Below are 10328 nucleotides of genomic sequence, written 5' to 3'. Positions count from 1 at the left end.
GAAATAACTTTGTCAGATCCTGTATGTGATCTTCCTCATTCTCTGATTTGGCGATCATGTCGTCCACATAAACTTCCACTTCCTTATGCATCATGTCGTGGAAAAGTGTAGTCATGGCCCTTTGATATGTTGCCCCTGCGTTCTTTAGTCCAAAAGGCATAACGCGATAGCAGAACATGCCCCAGGGGGTGATGAAAGCTGTTTTCTCCATGTCTTCAGGTGCCATTTTGATTTGGTTGTATCCTGAAAATCCGTCCATAAATGAGAAAACTTTGGATTTTGCTGTACTATCCACCAACATGTCAATATGTGGTAAAGGAAAGTCATCCTTAGGGCTAGCTTTGTTCAAATCTCTGTAGTCGACGCACATGCGGACTTTTCCGTCTTTCTTAGGAACGGGAACAATGTTAGCTAACCACTGAGGGTATTCTGAAGTGACGAGGAAACCAGCGTTGATTTGCTTTTGAACTTCCTCTTTGATTTTCATAGCCATCTCCGGATGAGTTCTTCTCAATTTTTGCTTGACCGGAGGGCATTCTGCTTTTAATGGTAAGTGATGCTCCACTATACTGGTATCCAACCCTGGCATATCTTGATAAGACCAAGCGAAGACCTCTGAAAATTCTCTGAGCAGCTGTATCAAACTCTCTCTGATCTCTGAACTGAGCGAAGCTCCAATCTTAACCTCTTTTCTGTTTCCATCGGAACCAAGGTTAATGATCTCTAGAGGCTCATTGCATGGCTGAATGGCCTCTTCCTTTTGTTGAAGTAACCGTGAAATTTCCTTTGATATTTCTTCGTCTTCTTCTTCCTCTGCCTCGAATACAGGAAACCCAAAGCTTGGAGAAGTCATACGGTCGCACTTTTCAACGGGGTATTTTATGATAAATCTGTATATGTGTGATAAGTTTTATTTAGACAACGAGGGAACACTCGGTGTATGCAGTTAATGGAATCTTTTGATGTTTTTTAGGGTGTTTTTTAGGATTACCAATTTCGAAAAAAGAAAAGGAAAAACTAACGAAGGAACAAAAATGACATTTTTATTTATTGACAGTCATTTCTTGAAACAAAGACCCTATAAAACAAAACTCTATTGCTTTGGGCGAAGCAAAGAGGGACATTTTCCTAAGAAATAGTAAAATGCAAAGCCCTATGAAACATCTCTTCTCCCTGGGCTATGGGGAGAGGACAAAATAACGGTGAAAGTTCCTACTTAGGAGTGCGAACAACAGTTGAAACTTCAACAGCTGTCCAATAGTGGCGAACCCCATTGTGCACTAAGTAATCTGGAACCTTAGGCTTAAGCTGGCCTGTGGTAGGTCTTGATTTACCAACCACTGTCTTTGCAACACTCAGACGATCTTCTTCTACTTCAGCAGACTGAGCGGTGTGAGCATACCCATCTCCAAGTGGAGTATGTCGGTTTTTCTTTTGAGGAAACTTCCAATCTTCTGAATGGAGAGACTCGTTGTCGGAGACACTTTCGAGATCGTCCTCTTCTGTATTTTGGTCTTGCTCTTCTCCCAAGATGGCATTGACTAGATATGTGAACTCTAAATCAGTAGCCTCGGAAGGTGATTTGGGGATATAATCCTCAATGATGACTTCACCAGATGCTGATGATGAATAGCAAGGGTTATATATATCTTTTGGCTGAGAGAGATACTCGTAATCAATGTTCCATCCAGTTGGAACAATGTCTTCAAGAGAGATTCTTGAACTTTCAGGAGCGGAGTATTTCACCTTGTAGTCGAATTTTCCGCTTGGTTCTCCTAATGTGTCCCAGATTTCTTCGGGGATAGGAGGAACTTCTTCTGATGAACCATGACTTCTGGTGGTGAAGCTGTTAGTAACTTCATCACTTTTTGGTTGAGTTTTACTTTCGAATCCTTTAGTTAGATAACATCAAGGTGAATCAGACTCTGATAGGGCTATGTATCCTGCTTTGTTAAGATAGGATAGCCATTCCTCTTCATCGGTGTTCTCCGTACCGATGGTATTGACTGCTTGTTGAACAGGTTGAAGAAAACCTCCGCTGCGGAAAGTTTCTTGAATCGGGAGAACTACCTCAATCCCTGGAATAGCCTTTGATGATGTTGGAAAGAATCCAACTCTTGTTCTGTTCTTGTTGTTGGTAGGAATATTAATGTGCCCCCAACCACTGGTAGTGCCATCCTTTACAACTTGGATTGCATCTTTGTATGAAGAAATAGACGCTGCTTTCTCCTTTCCTTTTTCCTTGTCCAAGGAAAGTGCTTGGAATTTCGTTCCAGCAACTTCTTTTGGTTTTATATCGGAGAATGATGACAGGTTGCTGACAATCAAAGCTCGTTCTCCACATACGGTTACCAATTTGTCATCTCTTATGAACTTCAGTTTCTGATGAAGTGTTGAAGTAATTGCCCCAGCCTCATGAATCCATGGGCGACCTAGCAAACAACTGTATTGTGCCGGGATATCCATAACTTGGAAAGTGATTTTGAACGTCTGAGGTCCAATAGTTATGGGAAGATCCACTTCTCCAAAAACAGACTTTCTTGATCCATCAAATGCTTTGACGATGACGTGACTGTCCCTTAACGGGTGATCTTTGAAAGATAATCTTGACAATGTTGATTTAGGCATGATGTTGAGAGAGGATCCATTGTCTATTAGGACTCCTGTGAGTACATCACCCATGCAGCTAACTGAGATGTGGAGTGGAAGGTTATGGTCCACTCCTTCTTCAGGAAGATCTTCATCACAGAAACTTAGGCTAGTTCCCGCGGAAATGTTGGCAATGATACTGTTGAATTGTCCCACAGTGACACTTGGTTCTACGAAAGCTTGTTCCAAAACTTTCTGTAGAGCTTCCCTATGAGCTTCAGAACTCAATAGTAGGGAGAGAACAGATATCCTAGACGGAGTATGTAGCAGCTGGTCTACAATGTTGTATTCACTCCTCTGGATTAACTTCAAGATCTCATCATTTTCTTTCGCTTGAACAGCATTGGTCGGATGATTGTCTTGCCTATGTGGGGCTTCTTCCGAAGGCTTTTCCACATTTTCTGTTGCTCTGTTGAAGACTCGTCCACTTCTGGTGACTCGACTAACATCATCAATGTTGACAACAGACGGTAATGGTATTTCCTTACCATTTTCAATGAATGTAGCGTTGTACTTGTATGGTATAGCCTTGCTGGACTCATACGGTACAGGACCTGGTAGGTAGATGACTAATGGAGCAATTGCTGTCTTCCTGCTGTCGTACTTGACTTGCATAGGTTCAACTTGATTAATTTGAGGAGATATGGTAAAGACTTCGTCATCTTCTCTGTTGGCAAGAACTGTAATGGTATTTTCATCCATTAGTTTCTGAATGTCGTTGCGAACGCGCAAACATCCTCGTGAATTTATTCGACAGATTTCGCATCTATTGTAAGGATGGAAATCTGTTACAAAGTAGGCAAGTCCATTTAAAGTCTTATGGAACCTGACTACCGATCCTTCGAGATCTTCAACTTTGTAGATTTTCTATTCTCCTGGACATCCTTGAACCATGTTGACGTCGTACTCAGTTTTGACTCGAATGTGTTGAATCCATCCTAAGTCCATTTGTTCTTGTAATGCAGCTTAAACTACAGCACATCCTTGATTATTCTTTGGACAAATTTCGCATGTAAAGTAGTTGTGAGGTGGTACACGACCGTATCCTGCTTGTCTAGCGTGCATTTTGACAAGATTTTCCCCTATTTGACGGATGTCGTAGATTTGAATGACATTGGGGTGTTGATCTATCAGATTCACTGAAGCTTCTTTATGCTGCGGCAAAGGATTTGCCTGGACGTTGGGATTAGTATCTTTGAAGGATAGCATTCCACTCTTCACTAATTTTTGAACGTCGATCTTGAAATTGAGACATCTCTCAATGTTGTGACCTGGTGCCCCCTAATGATAGGGACAAGATTGGTCAGCCTTGAACCAATGTGATGATTCATTTGCAGGATTTGGAGGGCTCTTTGTCTGAATGAGTCCTTTCGCCAGTAGTGTTGGAAACAACTCCGCATACGGCATTGGCACGGGGTCAAAAGGAGGATACCTTGAAACCTGATTGTTGTTAAAATTTGGAGGTCGAACCTGCTGCTGAGGTTGCTGCGACCCTTGTTGAAATGGTTGTTGCGAAACTTGAGGTTGATAAGCTGGCGCTGAGTTAACAACCGGAGTTACTGTAGCAACCTGAGGTGAAAACTTCTTCTTTGCTTTCTGCAAGACATTGCTAACATCTTGATCCTTTTTCTTCTGGAAAGAACTTCCATACTTCCTAGGACCAATAGAAGATTCTGGTTCTTTGTTCAAGCGTCCTTCTCGAACTGCTTCTTCTAAACGTACATCCATGTTCACAATCTCGGTAAATTCACTTGGAGCACTTGCAACCATTCGTCCGTAGTAAAATGGACTCAAAGTTTTGAGATAGATTTTTGTCATTTCTTTCTCTTCAAGTGGTGGACAAATTTGAGCAGCAACTTCTCGCTATCTCTGAGCGTATTCCTTGAAGCTTTCTCTATCCTTTTGAGTCATGGCCCGGAGTTGATCTCTATCGGGAGCCATATCCAGATTGTACTTATACTGTTTGACGAAGGCCTCTCCGAGGTCTCGAAAAGTACGAATCTCTGAACTGTCCAAGTTCATGTACCATTTGAGTGCAGCACCAGTCAGGCTGTCTTGAAAATAATGAATGAGCAATTGTTGATTATCAGCCTGAGTTGACATTCTTCGAGCGTACATCACGAGATGACTTTGTGGGCATGAATTCCCTTTGTACTTCTCGAACTCTGGTACTTTGAATTTGTGAGGAATCTTAACATTTGGAACCAGACAGAGGTCTGCAGCATTCTTTCCAAATAGATCTTGTCCTCGGAGAGTCTTGAGTTCCTTCTGTATTTGCAGAAACTGTTCCTGGAACTCGTCCAATCTTTCATACACGCCAGCATCCTCACTTGGAGCGTGATGATATACTTGTCCGCCCTGTGGATGAAAAGTATGCATAATAGGCCGTGGAGAAGCCATGACAGCAGATCTTGGTATCTCAGCATTCTGTTGTGTGAAACCCATTGCCGTTGCTCTTGGAACTTCAATTTCCAGAGGTTTGTAACCCTCCGGTGGATGCATATCCATGGTGACTCTAGAACTTCAGAAGCTGGAGGTATGTACCCTTCTGGAGTAAAGTTATACGGCATGCCCCAAGGTCGATCGGGCGGCATGGTATACTGAGGAATAGGAGTAGAGACAATCTCGGAAACCACAGTCCTTTGCGGTTCTTCTGGCGTTGGTCGATTCTGCGCAACTACCAGGGCTTCTACCATACTATTGAGCCTTTCAACAGTACCTTTGAGAGTATTAATATCTTCTCTGAGTTCTTCATTCTCTTGTTCAAAGTCTTCCATTCTTTTCTTGCGACTTGAACGAGTGTTGTATGGATGAGACAGCTTGAAAGTCTTTGTTCACCTCCTTCTCCTCCTCTCTTTCTGGAGAAAGGAAAGTGACTATTAGATCCGCGACAATTCTCGTGTCAGTGCGTACGACTAAAGCGATGCATGATATGTAATTAAGTTATTATTTTTCAAGGAAACACCATAATTACGTTATGAAACATCAAACTTTATTAATTAAGCGAAAACGCTGTTTTTTACACACTTTGAAAAAGGGAAATACAGAGAAACTGAGAGAAAGGACTCTAAAACTTTGACGAAGAGCCGACTTCACGTTCTAACATTTTCTTCTGTTTCTTGAGCTGAGCGTTCTCTGACGTGAGCTGATCGATGATCCAGGAAGCAGGAGGAATATGATGAGAAAGTGACGATTGTGTCACTTGTCGATCGAGTACTTCAAGTAACTCATCCTTCCTTCTTAGGATGTTTTGAATCTCAACATTTTCCGTGTTGACGATTCGATACTTGTTTCTCCAAGCATTCCTTTCTTGGCATACCTTGTTTAACGCCGCTTGTAGTTTTTCAACATCGGTGGAGAAAAGGTAAATTGGTTCCCTTAGGGGAATAGGTTCTTGATGTTGATATGGCATCCTGAGCTTGAATGCTCTGACGCGTACCCACTGAAGGTAAGGATCCAAAGAGATGCAAAGATGTTTTCCTAACAATCTTCTCCCTTTTGTGTGAACAAGACGCCAGGCTTGGACAATTTCCTTCTTCAGGATGTTACCATGATCGTCGATGTTCTTGAAGAACAGACCCTCCTATTGAATACTACTTGGAATATTTTTCATGGGATAGCCGTATTGACGACGGGCTAAAGCTGGATTATAGCTGATTCCTCCCTTAGTTCTAATAAGGGGTACGTTGGGATAACTTCCGCAACTGAAGATGATCTTGGTTTCGTCGTTGTCAGGACTACACCAATCAATGTCTGTATGAGTGAGAGACATGATTTTCTGTGACCAGTAAAGGCCATCCCTCATGTTCCAGAAAGTGCTAGACTTTGGCAGGTGCGAGACGAACCATTCGTATAGCAACGATACGCAGCATGTGATTAATCCTCCTCGCTGCAGGTTTCTTGAATGCACAGAGTGATAAGCATCCGCAAGCAAGGTTGGAACTGGATTTCCAATCAAAAATATCTTAATTGCGTTGATGTCGACGAAATCGTTAATGTTAGGAAACAAAAACAATCCGTAGATAAGCAATGCTAAGATTTCTTCAAAAGCGCTCATATCTTGGATGCTGACGAAGTACCGAGCTTGGTCTAACAAGAATTTGGAGGGTAATCCTTGAATTCCTCCTCTACTCACCATATGAGTTCTGATGTCGACTACGTTCAAAGGAGTAGTTGCAGCAATGATAATGTCGTCAGGATTCTTTTCCAAACCGGAGTACGGATCTTGCGCGTACACGGGTATTCCAATCAGACGAGAGTACTCCTCTAACGTAGGCATGAGTTGATAATCTAGAAAGGTGAAGCAGTGATACGTTGAATCGTAAAACTGCACCAATGTGGGAAGGATCCCATCCACAATGTTAGTGTTGAGAAGAGGCAGAAGTTTTCCATACTTCTCCTTGAAAGCCTGGGGGTTGACCACCAGTTTTCCGAGCTTTTCCAATTCCTCAACCTTAGGAATCTTGAAGGTGTATTTCCTAGCTCTCTTTCTTCCATAATCCATGGTATAGATCCTTAAGTCCTTTCTCCGTTTCTCTCTTTCTATGAAGTTCAAAACGTTCGTTATTTAGTTTCCTTGAAAAACGACTCGATAAAGACTCTTTTTTTTATTATTATTATGAATGATGCATGAATGCATGAATGCACACACAAGAGTTTTTAAACAAACATGGCGTGGAAGGGTATAGTGGTCATGAAGTCACAACGCAAACCTCGCCCCAATGGTAAACTAAGGATAAGGATTTTTGTACCTGTAGAACGGGTTCTAGGGGTCTCAGAGTTTTTGCTCAACCTTAAAGATACGTTGACTGGTATCTATAAGAGAGTTTTCTCTGAGTGTAGTATCTGCGTGACAATTACTTCCGTAATCACCGCTCTACGTCCTAAAAAAGGCTTTAAGTTGGGTTAATGTGTTTCTAGGTCCTCCTGGTACAAATCAGTCTCGGAATTCATTGGCGCAGTTAATCACAACCAGCCAGGAAAATCCCAAGAGTAGATTTGGAAACCAAGATTAGAGGGCCTTCACCGAGAAGACATCCTCCATCCTATCTTATGTTGCACTCAAATCCGGGTATAGGATTTCTCACCTCAAGGGGGAATCAAGCCCTTTCCCGATACAGAATAAACAAAATAAACAAATATATATATGCAGCAAACACATGAAATGACACAGAGGTTAGGCAGGACCTCTCATGTTTGAGGGGGAATTTGGCATCCCTAATTCCTCATTGGGGCTGGACCAGCAACAGGTCAACCATTGGTTTGGATGAAAAACCAAGGTTTTGAACACTTATATCCCCAGCAGAGTCGCCATTTTTCTGTGGTGTCGTTTTTTTACCTCCCCGTTTCACTTGGGAGGATGGCACGCTAGACCCTTCACGCGAAATTTGGAAGGAGAATGCGCCCGGGATGGGATGAATTTTGTTTCAGTTCTTCCTACGATATCACATGAACTTTCTTATTTGTCCTACGAGTAGGAAAGGGGAAAAAAGATCTCAACTAAACCCTAGGAGTTTGCTAAGTGTGGAGATTCACCTAGACTAGAAATTCTGGAGTTCGGGGGGTCGGTTATACATAGGGAAGAGTTTAAGCACCCTACATATTCGTAGTAATCTACGGGAACCTTCTCTGTGTCATTGTGATTGTGTTTATTGCTAATGATTGGGAAAGTTTCTCCTTTGTGTTAGGAGAGAGAATTGAATTGACTTAAAAAAGACAGACAGACAAACAAACAAACTGACTATTTTTGGTATTTTATTAGCTCGCTGAGGTTCCTTGTGAACCTCATGCCTACATATCCCTAGTGGAAGTCAGAGCTTAATGTAGTTCGGGGAACTAACTAGGGAAATTAATTATTTTTGGTGCCTTGCTTGAAGCTCAAGGTTGAAGCTTTGAATTAAATCTCTGTTTACAATAAAGAGACATGAAATCATCTTTACAGAGAGGTATTTCTACTATTCCACCACAAACATTAAAAGTGACAGAAAAGCTAAAAAAAAATGATGTTTCATTAAGAGGGGAGTCTTCTTGGTTGATCAAGTATGACATCCATCGTGCCTCTAAAATGAAAGATTCTCAACCAAATTAGGGAAAGGTTCGTACAAGTCTGGGTGTGTTGCCAGAGCATGCCTTTCAGTGTCCTAAATGGGAGAAATGATGATTTGTTTGAAATGATGATTGTTTGAAATGATTGTTTGTTTGTGGTGAGATAAAAGAAATATCTACCTATGAAGATGAGCTATGTCTATCTATTGTTTGAAAGATTTGATTTTTTTAGCTGGCTTGAATGAGGCCCAAGCTTGAGGCTTTTGATTGATTTATTGACTCTGGGAGATAATTTTACTGGGGAGAATTTAAACTAAGGAGTTTTTGTGTTCTGTACAAAGCCCAGAATTGAGGCTGACTCTAGTTGGAGAGTGTTTATTTGATGGATTTTATTTGGTGTTCTGTACAAAGCCCAGAATTGAGGCTGACTCTACTTAGGGAGACTCTATTTGTGTGTCTTGTACAAAGCCCAAGGTTGTGGCTAACTACTGAGGATAACTGAGTTTTTTAAGACTATGGATGACTCTATTTGTGTGCCTTGTACAAAGCCCAAGGTTGTGGCTGACTCTTACTGAGGATGGTTATTAATTTGTGCCTTGTATGAAGCCTAAGGTTGTGGCTACTCTAGCTAGGGGGAATATTATTTTCTGCCTTGTACAAAGCCCAAGGTTGTGGCGGACTTTTAAAGAAACTGAGTATGGAAAACTTTATGGGGAAAAGATCCTTGAGATTAGGAATCTTTGACACAGGAAAATATGGTTTATCTGCCTTGTACAAAGCCCAAGGTTGTGGCTAAAAATGAAAGACTCACTGGGGGAGTTTTATTATGCTAGAGGTTCTAACAAACTAATTTATTTTTATGTTTTTTGGAAGCTAACCCTTTCCAGGGGTTTTGACTCAGCTGGAGAAATTGACTATTAAAAGACTGATTTTTATCATGTTTTTTGGAGGCTGACCCTTTCCAGGGGTTTTGACTCTTTTTGGGGAATTTATCCCTTTAAAGGAATAAATCTTTGGATTTGAAGGAGTGATTTTGGAGGCTGACCCTTTCCAGGGATTTTTGTTAAGAATGTGTGGAGGCTAACCCTTTCCAGGGGTTTTTATTAAAATGAAGGGCAGAAAGAATATCTAGTGGAGACTTCTTGTTTAAAGCCCAAGATTAAGGCTGACTCTTGTTGAGGACAAGCAAGTATGGATCCTAGACTCTGCTAAGGAAGATTGATGAAGATAAGGGTGACAGAGACTGTCCATGTCTCTCATTCCACAAAGTGTACTCAATATGAGATTGAGACAATCTTAGCTTGTTTAAAGTCTGGTTTAAAGAATGGAAGAAACTCACCAGGATAGGCTAAAAGGTAACTAAAGACCTGTTCCTATGTTTATAAGAAACCTGATGGGTCCTTGTATACAAGCTCAAGAGGAAGCTGGAAATGCTTTTAAGAAGCCTGTGGTTCCTTGTACAAAGCCCAAGAGGAGGCTAATCGAGGGTCATCGAGGGTCCTTGTTATAGCACAAGAGAAAGCTATGTGGTTTTGAACTTATTTTGGCTTTAAGCAAATGGGTAAGAGGTTTCACCGGGAATAATTCCTCTTTGGGTGGATGTGTCCTAGTTTTTTTGTTCTAAGGTTTTTGCC

The sequence above is a fragment of the Vicia villosa genome, unplaced genomic scaffold (assembly GCF_029867415.1).
Source record: "Vicia villosa cultivar HV-30 ecotype Madison, WI unplaced genomic scaffold, Vvil1.0 ctg.004609F_1_1, whole genome shotgun sequence".
In the NCBI taxonomy this organism is placed as follows: Eukaryota; Viridiplantae; Streptophyta; class Magnoliopsida; order Fabales; family Fabaceae; genus Vicia; species Vicia villosa.
This window is presented reverse-complemented; position numbering follows the sequence as displayed.